The sequence below is a fragment of the Gorilla gorilla genome, chromosome 16, assembly GCF_029281585.2.
Source record: "Gorilla gorilla gorilla isolate KB3781 chromosome 16, NHGRI_mGorGor1-v2.1_pri, whole genome shotgun sequence".
NCBI classification, from domain to species: Eukaryota; Metazoa; Chordata; class Mammalia; order Primates; family Hominidae; genus Gorilla; species Gorilla gorilla.
The window spans coordinates 48,551,417-48,564,212 of NC_073240.2; the positions used below are offsets into that span (position 1 = coordinate 48,551,417).

Sequence of the window (12,796 nt, forward strand, 5' to 3'; positions counted from 1 at the left end):
CTTTTCTTTTGGGATCACTTAAACTTCATTGCTACTAATATAGTTTTGAGACTCAATTTTCAGAAATACATAGATAATATTTTCAGTTAGCAGTAATTGCACCTCATTCAGCAATCAGGGGTCAATGCCTTACCTTTGCACAATTTCCCAGTAATTTTCAGTTATATCCACAAAGAGCCACTGCCCCCCCGCCCCCGGTTGAACACATAGAACTGAGAGGGCAAATGAGTTTCAAAGTAGAGAGCCAAACCTGACTTACTGGTAGTGGTTGTTGCAGCTTGTGCTTCAGAAATTTGCAGGCCTGCATCCAAGGACAAAGAGAAAGAGAATGCCTTCATAGATTGGCAAAGTGTTCTATGAAAAAGGGAGAGTGTATGGTAGCCCTCATTGAGCATGGTCTTTGTACAGGTTGATAAGTGTCTAATGCAGATGTCATCTGAAGTGATGTCCCAGCTAGCTGCAAGAACAGAGCTTGAATTATCTGATCCGTGGGAAGGCAGATAAGTAACTTCCAATGCATAAAAAAACTTGGTAATTATTACTTTACCCAGTTCTTGCCATTTGATTTATTTTGTTGCCTTTTTCCACAATTATTCCTGCTGTCTTTAACACTCCATCAAAGATTCAAAATATATGATAAATGATTATGCTACCATAGATATCGCCTTCACTACACATATATGTATATGTATGTACATATGTCCACGCTATACATAGGTGTATGTAAATGTAGACATATATAAAAATATAACACACCACACATAGACATGTGCTCCTATAGAGATTTTAAATGATAGCCTTCAACGTCAGACAGACGTAGGTTGGAAACCCATCCTGTTTCCTTAACAGATTTGAGAAATTGGGTATATCACTAGACCTCTGAGTCTAGTTTCCTTTTTTGTAAAATGGAGAAAATATTCTTAAAGAGATGTGAAATCGGTTAAATATAATGCATGGAAATTGACCGTCACAGTTCCTAGAACACGATAAGGTGCTCGGTCATGTTGGGTTTTCCATTGTTAGTATGCTTTGGACTACAGGTAAGAGGAAACCTAATTTAAAATTGCTTAAACAATTAGGATCTTATTAAGTCACATAGTAAGAAGTCCTGAAATGTGGTTGCTCCAAGGTTGGTTAATTCTTTGGCTAAACAAAGTCATCAAAGACTCAGGTGTTTTCCATGTTTCTTCTCTGCCATTCTCAACCTGTTAACCTGCTTTGCTAGCTCCTTCCATGTTCCTAGTAGGACTGGTACATTCGAGGTGAGAATCCAACAGATCAAGAGACAAACTCTCCCAGGAAACCTTTCCTAGTAACAGATTTTCCCGGGCTCTCATTGGATAACATCATGTCACCTGCTTATGTATGAAGCCTAAAGCAGTCTTGGGCAGGGGAATGGGACCACCTCAATTGACCCAAATGGGAGAGATTGGCTTACCAGTGGATACACAAACAAAATCACCATTTTGTTATAGAGAATTATACATTGTTATTTATACATATTACCTACACATAGTGTACATTAAACACATTTGTGAATGTGCTCAAACTATTCAAAGTTTGGTGTTTGGCCAGCAATATTTTTCTGCATGATTTGAAAATTTTGCATACTTGGAACAGAATTTGCATTTGATTAGGCAATTAAAAAAAATGAAAGATATGACACTGCAAGAAAATGCTACAAAAATGTAGGCAGGATTCATAAAACGACTTTTCTTTCACTATACTTCCATATTTTTTTCCTGTAGCTTCTTTTAAATGAGAAATAAGATACCCCTGCCAGATTAACACTTTGAAACATCATAGTAAACACGAGCCGTAATTATGAAGGCACTTTTATCTCTTGAGAGGTGGAGACACAGATGCTAAGTCGATTCTCTTCAACTCTGTAAGACATTTCATGATTATAAATTCACATTTTCTCATGGTTCCTACTTCAAAAAGCTCATTAACCCTTAAAGCTCTAAAGCTAAAGTTTCGTAGTGTTTCTGTTACATGTGATAAATTCTGTATCTACTGAGGACAGGTACCCACTCACTTTTTTTTAATCTTTCTTATCACTTAATGAAATACACTGCAGACTACCTAAGTGGAACTCTTGGCCTGGCTCCGAGTCCTCCTTCACCCTGTCCTGTTTAACCTCTTTTCCCGGTACAATAATACAATAAATCAGTCCTAAGACATCATAAAATACAGGTAAGGAGGCTCCTTCTTTACCTCTCTTTGTACAGCTGATGTTTCTTTGCAAGAAGCTGTAAAAATTAACCACCTAGATTTTCAATATTTGAAATTTCTACTGTCAGTGTTTTCTAGTTGCATTTTTGTTCACCAAGGTAAAACTTCACTCAGGCTTTATTGAATACGAGTCTTGTTCCTTAAGGGAAAACAATAACCCTTGCTTCGCTACTCTCTCTATATTCAGCCTGCAATTTTCCTTCCCAACTGTGCATCCTTGTGAGTCCAGAGAGTCCGGAGTTCAAATTCTGAGTCTGCCACTTAACCCCTCAGAGCCTGGTTTTCCTCACTGGAAAGTTAGGATAATATTTCTACCAAATAAGGATGTTACTAGGTCTTCAGGAGGACATACATGCAAGGCACTTAGCATGGTATCTGACATAAACTCACTAAGTTATAGTAGTTTTGGTTTTTATATTTACTATTTTCAAATCAAGGATGTTTGGCAATATATGAAATATTCATATAGGAAAGGCTTATGGATTTTATACATGGATTGGTTCCTCCCCCCAAAAAAGTATTTGGATGGCTACTTCTAAAAGCATAAAGAGACAGAGAAAATATAAGAACAAGTCTGCATGTGGCGTTTCTTGAGCCCATCAGAGCACAGAAGCAGCACCACATGTACACACGGCCACTCACTGTTGAACCTGATTCTGGAGACTTGTTTGTGATGGGGTGGGAAGGTTTATCATGTTGTGAAGTATTTTCAGATGATGAATTTTGGAACGTAAATGATGGACAAAGTACTCATAGTAACTTTCTGGATTAGCTCAACCTGACCCTCAGTCGTAGTAGTAATTTTTAAGATGCCTCTAGGTATAGAAGCATCTTACTCACTCACTTATTCATTCATTCATTTATTTATTCATGCAACAGATAATTTTAGAGCACCTTCAGTGTTCACAGACCTTTTCTTCCCCTTTGCCTTCAAAGCATCAAAGTCCAGTAAATCATGGAACAACTGCAGGTAGCATCAGTTTCCTGGGTATGTGACCTGGAGCTGCACTTGGTCCCATGCTTGGAATGTTCTGCTGTTGCCATCTTCAAATCCTTAATCTTTTTCGAACAAGGAGAACCACACTTTTATTTACACAGGTCCCTGCAAATCACGTAGCTGATCCTGACTTCTCCTTTTCACCAATGAAATTTACTCTGTATTGACCTGAGTAAGCAGACAAGAGTTGAAAAGAGCCACAGACTTTGGGTCTTGAGTTTCCACTGTGTCACATACTCAGGAAGCTACCTAATTTCTGGTCCTTGGTTTTCTCAGCTGTAAACTAAGGCAGACTACACATGGTCTCCAAGAACATGGCTGGTAATCTTGATACCTCAGGGAATAAGACATAGGTAAAATAATGCCAAGCCCAGGTTTGAGTTTTAAGTGTGGTGACTCTACTTTCAAAACCAGAAATTATGGGGATTATGGGAATTATGGGACCAAAATAAAAATTGAAATTAGCACTCTTCTTGAGAAAGTTGAGCTGTGTAGTTGAAATCTTTGACTTCTAGCCAAGGCCTACATGCAGTTTGGTGGTTTTTAAAATATAAAATCAAATTGATTGAGCACTGGTATTATTCTGCTCATTTCATTTGGATCTGTCCTTTTGTTTCTGTAGATTTTGTGCTAATTTCCCAGAAGAGACTTAACTCACTCCTTTACTTTTGCCACACTTAAAAAAAAAATCTATAGCCAAGACCTTAAAACTCTAATATACAAATACTGACATCCCTGAGGATTTTCTGATTTTCAGCCCAAGAAGTTTTGTGTGTTGGGAGATTATAATAAAAATATGTTGCCAGCCCTCTGGCATGGGCACTAACCAATCAAAACAGACCCCACAATGTGGTACCAAGTGATTGGCAGCCCTACAGTCTTACATGACAACAATAACTTTTAGAGAAGGCACTACGGTATAGTCATCATGGCCCAAATATCTGTTCTCCAGTGACCCAGACTCTCCAAGATGCAAGAAAGAGGTACCACTAAACACAGTGAGTCTGTATTTATTCAGTGTGGGAACCAAGATCTCTCCTAGTTCAGTCAGCTTGCACCTCTGCAAGCATTGCTACACAGTCTGTATTAAAAGTTATAGCTGTTTAATGGCAGACACAGACTTCAGATACACTTGTTTTTCATCCACTTAAGGTCACTGACAAATGGAAATGATAAAAGACATTTCAGAGAAAACAAACAACTCCAAATTAACTGAGATTCCACAATCATCATTTTTAGATACATCTTCAGTTCTGCTTGAAGCCGTCATTTACTTGAGCAAATTTAAGATCACAAGAGAATGTGATGCTCAGAGTGTCTCTAATCACCCGCCTAAACGTTTGCATCATTAAGTTGGTCTCTCCACTTCACAAGCCTGCCGTCGGCCTGAAGAGATGGGGAGCTTTTCTGTAATGGTGAAAGCCCACAAACAACTCCAGTGTAAGTCACAGTATCAAGCCAATTAAGATCAAACCTATGATGCTTAGTTCTACACATTTCATCACTTAACTATTAAACAATTTTTACTTTGACACTAATCAAGAGGTGTTAATGCAGATTCTTTTAAACAACTCAAGTGATTTAGGGTGTGTGTAAGAGACAGAAGGAGAGAAAGGGAATGATAGTCTTTTCTACTTTCCAGAGCTATGTTTGGGCCTCTTAAAATTTGTTATCCAGTTTGTGGGGTTTGTTTATTTATTGACTTAGCTTAATTTAATTGTATTCAATTTATTTTTATTTTATTTTGTTGGAGAACATTCTGACTTGAGTCTGTTGGTCTGTTTTATTGTGTAGCAGTAGGCTGTTTAGCTTAGAAGCCTACTAAGAAATAAGGGAGTTTACATTTTAGCTCCCAAGCCCCTAATGGTTGGCTAACTGTGTTTACATTTATATTAGCATTGAGTGGGCTGATTTGAAAAGAGCCACAGAGATAAGAGAAGTCTGACTCCTTGTCACCCTGACAGAGGCAGAATTGCAGAATCACCCTTATCTGCTATGATTATCTTACGACTGAGAAAAATGCTCAATGTGACCAAATTTTGAAATAGATTCAGTGTTCCAAGCAGCTATGTATCTTCAAAGTAAAATATAAACAAGTCATCTGTAGAAATTTGTTTATGAAAACACAGATTTACTGTTTTGCTACATATCCAGATAGGAATTTACTTAAGGCTTAGTTTGTCGCTTATTTGGATCGTGGTGATGTAGGGTGATTACTCCAGCAAAAAGCAAGAAGGCTGGTACAGAAAATGTCCTTACTTCCTGGTGTCATACACACAGGACTTTAAGCGGGATTTTGGAATTTAAATAAGCCAGAACTTCCTTCTCCATTTCCCTGTGCATGTTTTAGAGTTGAGGAAGATCCTAAATGCCAGTATTTGAACAACTGAGGTACAAATGTTTTTGGCTTTAAATATTCAAGTACACAATTGCAATCAGTTTTTCGTTTGCTTTTACTGGTGTAGATTTGACCACTGAGAAGTTTAAGCCAGGTTTTGTTACTCCTGTGTGATTGTAATTCTTAACTTTTAATACAAAAGACAATCCCTGTAATACCAGCACCAAGAGAACAGCAGTGATTTTGAATTGGCATGGATCTTTGTGAAAATCAGATTAAAGTTCACTCTAAAAATAGGAATTGCTGTTGCTAATTTTATTTTAGCACTTTATATTTCAGAAGCTTAGGAAGGAAAAAGTAGGAAGTAGAAAGGAAAAAGTAGGAGGTAAGAAGGAAAAAGGGAGCAAAAATTATAATATGCTAATTTAGCTGAAATCTCTTAATTACCTTCGTGATTTCTTAGGGTACACCCACAGTACAAATAAAACAAAACATAATCAAGGACTTGTTCTCTAGGAAGTTATCCTCTAGAATAAATTACATATTTCAAAAATCATATCCCATAGGACCCCAGTACTAGTTCTTGGTTTTATTGAACAGACAGACAATAACTGTCTTCACCAAGAAAATGAGCTGTTTATTTGGATGGAAGGTAACTTAATGTTTTTTAGTGAAGCATCTTCCCATCCTCCCTTTTTTAAACGTTAAAACAATTATAAAGTATTAATTTTAAAGGGGAAAAATCTAAAATAACTTAAATTTTTAAAAATCTATTTCCTTCTAGTATTTGTCTATATGCATCTCCGGTTTTATAAAGTTGTGATCAGTGAACATACAACCTTATATTCTGATTTTTTTTGCTTCCTAGTATTGCATCATAAGCTGAGGATTACTGGTTTTCATTATTATTATCTGAATGATTGCATCATATTTCATGAGGCTAGTGTAATATACTTTTAACTGCTTCTCTGTGTTTACAATTTTAAGCTGTTTCCAGTTTGTTCACCATTATAAAATAAGTTTCATTTTTTTCCTTCCTACTTTAGACTATTTGCTAAGGGTAAATCACCAGAAGTAAAATTACTAAGTCAAAGGTTAGTTTTCTAAGTGTGTGCTGTGTATATAGGAGCATGTGTGATACACATTGCCAAATTATTTTCTAAAATGGTTGTACTAATTTACCCTGCCATGTGCAATATATTGATTTCATCCCAACTTTACTAGTATTATCTTTAAAAAAACAGAAGCTAATTTCACCAGTGTAAAGTTGTGTCTCCTTTGTAACAATTTGCATTTCTAGTATTGCTATCAAGAAGCCTGATAAACTTAAAAAAAAAAAAAAAGGGTTACATATGCAGAACGTGCAGGTTTGTTCCAATAGGTATACATGTGCCATGGTGGTTTGCTGCACCTCTTGGCCCATCCTCTAAGTTCCCTCCCCTCAACCCCTACCCCAATTAGGCCCTGGTGTGTGTTGTTCCCCTCTCTGTGTCCACGTGTTCTCAATGTTCAACTCCCACTAATGAGTGAGAACATGCGGTGTTTGGTTTTCTGTTCCTGTGTTAGTTTGCTGAGGATGACGGTTTCCAGCTTCATCCATGTCCCTGCAAAGGACATGATCTCATTCCTTTGTATGGCTGCATAGTATTCTGTGGTGTATATGTACCACATTTTCTTTATCCAGTGTACCATTGATGGGCATTTGGGTTTGTTCCATGTCTTTGCTATTGCAAATAGTACTAAGAAGCCTGACTTTTTAAAGAGACTGGAACAAGACATTTTAGGGACAAGTTTCTACTGTTTGACACATAGAAAAGCAATCTGAAGACTATTACTAGGGAATTGTCATAACATCTGTATTCTGACCAAAGACTCTCTGTTTCTCTGGAATATTTCCAGCTCTGACAGCTAATTTCAATCTTCAGCTGGACTGACAGGAAAGAGCAGAGGAAGCAGGATTTCAGGATAAAGCGAGTGCTGAGGGGATCCAGGGAAGGGTTCATTTACCCAGCCACCATCCCACAACTTAGTGTTTAAAACTACCACGATCATTTGTTTAGCCCCTGAATCTACAATGTGGGCAGAGCTCAGCAAAGACTCATCACTACTCTATGTAGTATCAACTGGGGTGGCTCTAGTAGGTGAGGGGGGCTCCAGGTCTAAGGTGCTCATTCTCATGGAAGGCCAGTGGGTGCTGCCTGTCAGCTCAGGGCTCAGCTAGGGCTGACAGCCATAGCCTTAGTTCCTCTCCCTATGGGCCACTTCATGAGGATGTCTTCACAAGCAGCTTAGGCTGTTTCATACTTCAGTAGCTGGGTTCCAACAAGTGTCCAAGAAATAGGAAGTGGAAGCTGCCTATGTATTAAGTCCTGGGCCCCAAACTGGCACAGCATCACATCACCACATTCTATTATTCGAACACTCATAGCCCAGATTCACAGGGAAGATATATACACCCACTTCTGAATGGAAACAATATAAAAAACACTGAGAGATTGTGTTTATAAACTGCCATACAGAATTTTCAGCCCTTTGGGAGGCTGACAAACTAAATCGTTGGAGCACAGTGGACTAGTAGATATTATAGCACCAACCTCCACCTTTGCTTTCCAGAATAGTCCAGGGATGGGTTCTCCGTTAACCTAGTCTACCTTTTCCACAACAAAGAATTCGGCCAGGTGCCTCTTGGACTGACTTTTGCACTGTGGGGAATCTGCAGTATTCCACCACCCCCCGCCCACACAAGCAGTCAGGTCTCAGGGCTTTTAATCATCTGTGTAGTTGCTCTTTCCTGTTAAGATAGGTTTTGGTGGTGGGTCTGAGCGTGTGATACATCTCAAGAAGAATAATGACATTAGGCATATTTGGTCCATGTACACTGGCAAGATGCTTAACTTCTAATGTGTTGACAGCCATATGTATGAGAATCCCGCCTGATTGCTGAGTGGTTGATTTAGGTGTCTCTACTACTAGGAAAAGGGAAATTATTTGAACTGCAGTTTCTTGGTCCAGTCTTCCAAAGACTATTCCAAGAGAGAATTTGGAACATAGAAGAAGATATTGAAATCATCAGAGTGGTCTTCAGAAAAGGTTAGAATATGACAGGGCAGGGGACACAGCAGTGAGGAAGCATAATGATGCTAATAATAATATCAACACAATAATAATAGCTAATAATAGCTAACAACATAATAATAGCTAATACTAATTGTACTTATTTGCATAAGCTTAAGTTTTCCGTATATTAAGTCTACAACCCTGGAAACAACCATTTTAGATAGGTCCAATTATTTTCTACTTTTAATAGATGTGAAGTGAAGTAGCTTTTCCAAGATCACACAGCTAGTGGGTGGTGAAGCCAAAATATTCATAAAGTAGAGCCTGCTTTCCCATTGGTTTATATGAGGGTACTTATCCTCCGGTGTGGTGAGAGGATGGCCATCATCCAGGAACTCCTGAGGGTTTCATGCATTGCGACTCATTTTTCAGCCATTTTGTCGGGTTGGGTTATAGTATTTTTGTTGATAGTTGAAAATAGAAAGTAAAAAACATGGCCGGGCATGGTGGCTCATGCCTGTAATCCCAGCACTTTGGGAGGCTGAGGTGGGCAGATCAGCAGGTCAAGAGATCAAGACCATCCTGACTAACATGGTGAAACTCCATCTCTACTAAAAATACAAAAAATTAACTGGGCATGGTGGTGCGTGCCTGTAGTCCCAGCTACTCGGGAGGCTGAGGCAGGAGGATCACTTGAACCCAGGAGGTGGAGGCTGCCGTGAGCCAAGATTGCGCCACTGCACTCCAGCCTGGTGACACAGCAAGACTCCGTCTCAAAAAACAAAACAAACAAACAAAAAAACATAGACAAGCCTTCCAGAGATAGAGACTTGCCTTCTGATGTACTTTTCTCTCATATCCACTCTGCCTGGTCAGCAAGATACTTAAAAGAAGGGTTTCAAAGGGAGCCTCTCTTTAACTTTGAAGGGCCCAGGAGCCAAAGGAGCGAGCCGTGAGCCCTCAGTTTATTTCCAAGCAACAGCACCTGAGCAGGGAGGTACCCAATATACTCTTTTCCCTGACCTTGGGGTAGGTCCCTGCTGTACCACTGCCCTGTCGTGCCTGGAAACAAAGGCTTGATGTTAGGTCTAGGATGACAGGGAAGAGGCCTCTGACCACTGGTGACCCTTAGCTTCAAAGATAGGTAGGAGGAAGAGGTGGAAACCAATACTTAAGATTTAGGGAGGCAGGATCCTTGCTAGCTCCCTGCATGAATCTTCTCAATTACTTGACTTTTTCATAGAAACTTTTACTTATTTATTTTTCTGACACAGTTACCTGCTAGACTATTAGACTAGAAAGGGGAAATAATGATGCTCATGTCTTAAAATAACAATCATAAAATAAGCTAAAAAACTCTGACAGTATTCTTATCTTAATAAATTCTTAAGTTCCTCTTTCTCCTCTCTGTTCCTTTTCTTCTGTGTTATCTTTCTCTGCTGCAGGGATTAAGACTACAGACATTGGAGTCAAACTGACTTAAGCCCCATTATTTAGTTTTGTGACCAAAGGCAGATTACTTCTTTATTTCCTCATCTGCAAAATAGCACCAACCTCCTAGGGGGTGCTTAGCATAATGCCTGGTGCTTTGTTAGCATGCAACCCTGGCTTGTTATAATCAGCTCTAATTTTCCAGTCTGTGACATCTACGTATTAAACCTAATTCCAGGTGTGTCCCATGAAAACAAAATAAGAAGGCCGGGCACGGTGGCTCACACCTGTAATCCCAACACTTTGGGAGGCCGAGGCGGGCAGATCACCTGAGGTCAGCAGTTCAAGACCAGCCTGACCAACGTGGAGAAACCTCGTCTCTACTAAAAATACAAAATTAGCCGGGCGTGGTGGCACATGCCTGTAATCCCACCTACTCAAGGCTGAGGCAGGAGAATTGCTTGAACCCAGGAAGTGAAGGTTGCAGTGAGCCGAGATTGTGCCATTGCGCTCCAGCCTGGGCAACAAGAGCAAAACTCCGTCTAAAAAAAAAAGAAAAAAGAAAACAAAATAAGAAGGTTAGCAAGCAAAGTCTCTTCTGTTAGTAGAGCAGACATGTGAAATATTTTCTATTTGGGCCTGGGAAGTTATTTCTACTAATAAGCCATAGATCCTGCCTTCGAGGAGCTCACAGTCTAAAGAAGAAGACAGGAGGTAGATGAGCAATTCTACCCACTGTGGCAAATCCACAGTAGAAATGGATAGAGTGTCCTGCGAGGAGAGCAGAGAGAGGGATGGAGAGGGTCTGAGACTGGCGCTGGGTCCTAAGGATGACTAGGAATTTGCCAGTCAGAGGAGCTGCAGAAGGTGTTCCAGGTTCAGAGAACAACAGGAGCCAAGGGCAGGAGGCCTCAGCTGAGCTGGCCACTCGCAGAGGAACTGCAGCCGTGGAAATAAGCATGTGAATACTGATTTGAGCAAAAGTGTAAGCGATGTCAGTACACCAGGGTGATGCAAACTGCAACTAAATAAAGCAGTGATAATAATACTACTTCTTCACACTTGTATAGCACCTTTACAATTTTTAAAGTATTTTTACTCACATTTTCTCACTTGTCCCTTTAAAAAAAACCGTGGTGAAAGAGGGAGTCAACAGAGATGCATCCTTCCCTCATCTCAGAAGAGGTGAGGTAAGGAGGGAGGTGGGAGCAGCCAGCAGTGCCTTGCTGCATGGGAGGGATCCCTCCTGTCCTTCACACTGGCCTCCATTCCCTCTTCTCCCTTGGGCAGCTTGGATGCTGCTGAAAGACAGTAAGCAGAAGGTATAACCGACCCACTTGAGATAGAGCCTAGGGCCTGGGGACTGGTGATTACAGCACCTCATAAACCAGGCCAGGCCTGTTGGGCTGGGGTTGTGTTTGTACTAATGGCTGCTTCTACTTGTTGAATGTCCACTGATCTGAAGGGTATCTGGGACTTTCAGCGCATATGACATGAAAGAGGTGGCTCTGCCTCTCTACCCAGCTTGGAATAGATGCAGCCCCTAAGGAAGAAACCCACAGGTCCCTCCAGTTCTTTCCCCCAGTCCTGCTAGAACACCTTTCTTACTCTGGTTGTAATCATGCCTTGTCCCTGTATCCTTCATACAAAGGACCCCACACCCTCTGTGTTTCCTGGTTTTGCAATCCTTTCTTTCTTGTCAAAGAGCTGCAGGTCTCTATAGTGAGAGTAGGTGGGGAAAAGGAAAACCAGTCACACTTTTTCCTCCAAAGATAATTAGGCTAATTTCTCTCAATCTTTTCACCAATGTTTATCCTGTTTGCATGTCTAAAGAAAGCAACATTCTTTTTTCTCTATACCTCCCCAGGATGCCTCCTGTGATTAGAATAGAATTTGAGGCCCTAGGTCCAAGGCATTGGTCAACTTAGGAAATGGGCCGGACAATATCACTGGCACACTGCTAAGTCCTATATGTCCTTCCCAACAATTTCAAAATCAAGGGAAGTCCAGATCTCACTATGGTCACATCTGCAGCTGTAAGGGCAATTGCCTACCGGAAATACTGCTGCATAATTTAATGCTTAATTTAATAATTTAATGCATAATTTAATATGTTGATGCGTGTATGTGTTCATTACTGGTGATCGTGGATGACCTGTCATTAGCAGTTCACCATCAGTGGGTAAAGGGCTCTGTGGAGATTTTTCAACTTTTTTTTTTTTCTTGAGAAGGCACAGGGTCGCACACAGAAATTCATTCAACAAGAACTATTAAAACCCTGTGGACTAACCACTTTTTTGGGAGTTTATTTGCGGACATAAAAGGCAGTTCCTGAACTCAAAGAAACCTACAGTGCGGGGGAGTAAGTTATGAAAAGAAGGAAACAGACTATCACGTGATATGTGCTCTGATGAAAGTGAGCCCAGATTTTCATGGCCGGAGAAGGAAAAGAAGGAAAATCCTGGTGGGAAGTGATTTCTCATGAGGAATCAGTCATGAAGAGGAAGGGACAAGAAGAGCATTCCAGGTAGTGATGGGGACAGCACATCCAAAGGCAGAAAGGTGGAGAAAGCTGAGTTTGCACTGGAATGAGGGGGTGCTTTACCATTCCCGAAATATAGGGGGTTCAGAGAAGTGGCATCCAAATGCTGTCCTCTGGTCCCTCTTGGCCCCATAGCTGTAAGACCAATGCTGAATGTCACTGTGGAACCTAGTTTTGATTTTTGTCAATGCAAATC

General features: G+C 40.3%; 1 protein-coding gene across 17 annotated transcripts in view; it reads left to right on the top strand.

Annotated features, from left to right (window-relative positions):
• The window catches only part of SEMA6D (semaphorin 6D), a 590,270-nt gene that overhangs the window by 547,156 nt on the left and 30,318 nt on the right, over positions 1-12,796 (top strand). The gene's annotated exons all lie outside the window — the stretch shown is intronic.